This window comes from Merops nubicus, unplaced genomic scaffold (assembly GCF_000691845.1).
Source record: "Merops nubicus isolate BGI_N331 unplaced genomic scaffold, ASM69184v1 scaffold27721, whole genome shotgun sequence".
Classification (NCBI taxonomy): domain Eukaryota; kingdom Metazoa; phylum Chordata; class Aves; order Coraciiformes; family Meropidae; genus Merops; species Merops nubicus.
This window is the reverse complement of record NW_008590673.1, coordinates 6,864-9,398: the sequence shown is the minus strand read 5'-3', so window position 1 is coordinate 9,398 and position 2,535 is coordinate 6,864.

Below are 2,535 nucleotides of genomic sequence, written 5' to 3'. Positions count from 1 at the left end.
GGGGAGCGCACGGCCGGTGCTCCCCAGCGCCTGTGCAGAGGCAGGATCAACAGGCACGTGCCGTGCCGGCCGGTGTTCCTGGCGGTATTGTTTGAGGCCGCTCGTGTGATGTGCCTGTATTGTAGTCCCCGGCTCCCGGTGCCTCGCCTGCCGTGGGAGATCTCCGAGCCCGCCGCGCGATAGAGCCGGGAGCTTCCCGAGTCTTTGGCAAAGTCAGGGGTGAAAGAGTTAACCGAGCGTCAGCCAGCCTTGGTTCCATATTGGCTGTCAGCGTATGGACTGTAATTAAACACAGCCCCATGGCAAAGTGACACCACCGACCTTGACTTTAAGATGCCATTTTCGACTGGCCAGGCCAGAGTAGAGAGGGCAGTTGCTGAAGCGCACAGACATGCTTAGTCGAAAAGTTTAAGGGCATGTTGGAAATTTCAAAAGGTTGGTTTGACAGGAAAGGCCGCTCTCTGCAGCCTGCCTCCTCAGCCAAATGATAAATGCTTCGCTGTGCTCTCTCTCGTCTCTGATGTGGTTTTGACAGATGTATCTTGATTTTGTTTGCGGTTTGCACAACCACATGTCAGCCGTACAAATGTCCAAGGCAGAGTTCTGTTTTGTGCAACAAACAATAAGAAATGTATTTTTTTTTTTTTTTAAAGAAAGGGTAAATAATTCCATTTCTTAGCTTTTTTTTTTTTTTTTTAAAGCCAGAAAGCCATTTGCCATGCAGATAGTTTCACAAACGAGGTTAAAAAATAGAGTGTACTACGTGAAAGAAAATCCCAGAGCCCTGGAAGTGCAGCAAGGCATGCTCTGCTTTTAAAATCCTGCTAGTAAACAAAAGTCCTGCCCAATTGCAGCGAGCGTTGCGAATCGCTTCAAGCCACGCCGATGCTACCGATGGACGGGGGCGAGGCCGCGGCGCGGCGACGCCAACAGGCGCCTGAACTGGTGTCAGGTCCCCCCTCCCCGCGGAGTTTGGGCTGTGGCACTGCCGGTACCCCTCACTGGGGAGCCCATGGGACCACTCCGGGTCGTCGAAGGCGCAGTACGTCCTCACGTGGTGTGCTGGAGCTCGTCTTGGGGCTCCGCTTTGGCCACAGAGTTAGACCATAATAGGGCAGTAGGTGCTGGGAGGTTCAGCGCTGTCCTCCCGCAGCCTCCCTGGCCTCCGAACCAGCTGACAAGTTGTGGTGGGGAGCTGGGATTTTGAGGATTTTCTGGTGGCAGCAAAGATGTGTCAGGGCACAGGGATCTGTGCAAAGCCATACATGTGCACACGTGCATGTCACGTGCACAAGTACGTGCTCCTTCCAGGGAATGTCTTGGATACATGGATATATGTGTAAGAGGAAACAGGGGCTCGGCTACTGCTAAGCTACATTTTGAAGGAGACTCAGACCCCCCCAATAATTCCTCGTGTCGCTCTTCCCAGGCAGGGTTGTTAAAGGTGTCGGCTGTTGGTTTTTTTTTCCCAGCGTGGCAGAGGGCAGTGCCCGTCTCCATGTGCTGCCTGGGATCTGACGGAGAACGAGCAGAAGCGTAGGGCATGATTAATGAAGCGGGAGCCTGGCGGAAGGGATTTGTAGTCTTCCGAGCTCTGGAGCCATACTAAATCACCAAATATGGAGGAGCGGCGGCGTGATGTAACGCTGTATTTACGTACGGCGCCGCTTGCTCTGGAGGGAAGACAAAACACAGTATCTGTCAAGCAAGAATTAAACCCGCTGGCCGCCCCGTGGTCCCAAACAGGACCCTGGGCCGGAGCGACGGCCAGGCCGGGGAGTTCTGCACCAGGGGAGACTCCTCCCTGAGGGATTTGCTCTGGCTCTCGGTCGGCACGGGCGATGGGAAGCCGGTGGGATTCGGCCTCGCGTGACGTCACGGGGCCGTTGGTTCCAAAAGGGCTGTGGTTTAACTGGCTCCCAATGGTTTGGCGAGCAGAGGGCAGTGGGTGAGGAAAGGTGCGTGTTGGCAGGGGCCTGATTCTGCTCGCTCTTGCCCTAGGGATCGTCTTGGCTCTGTAGGTGGGCCTGGCTGAGAGCGGGCTTGGTGCTGTGCAGGAGGCTCCGTGGTGCAAGCCACGAGTGCTGTTGGGAGTGGAGACTGAGCTGCGGTTGTCCAGGCATCACCCATCCCAAGTTTTCTGTGCGGTGGTGCACAGAGACCAAGCTGTGGTTGTCCACACATCTCCCACCCCGAGTTTTCTGTGCGGTGGTGCCTGGGATGGGAGGTCCAAGAGCACAGGTCTTCTGTCTTCTCCTGTACCTCCTTGGCTGGGATGGAGCCAGGGGTTACTGAGGTGTCCTGGTTGTTCTTGGCGATGGGAGATGCAGCTGGGCTGTGGGAGGGGGTGAAGGAGCGGCAGGAGTTTTGGGGTCTTGCACTGTCGCTCCCCTTTGTGCTTTTGTCTCCTCTTTCAGTGCAGTGAGTTGAGCTCCCTGGTCACAAAGCCATGTGGTGATAGCTGGAGTGACCCACTGCTAGCAGGAAAATTCCCAGTGAGGGTCTTGGAGGGAGCTGTGGAGTTCAGGTTTCTGG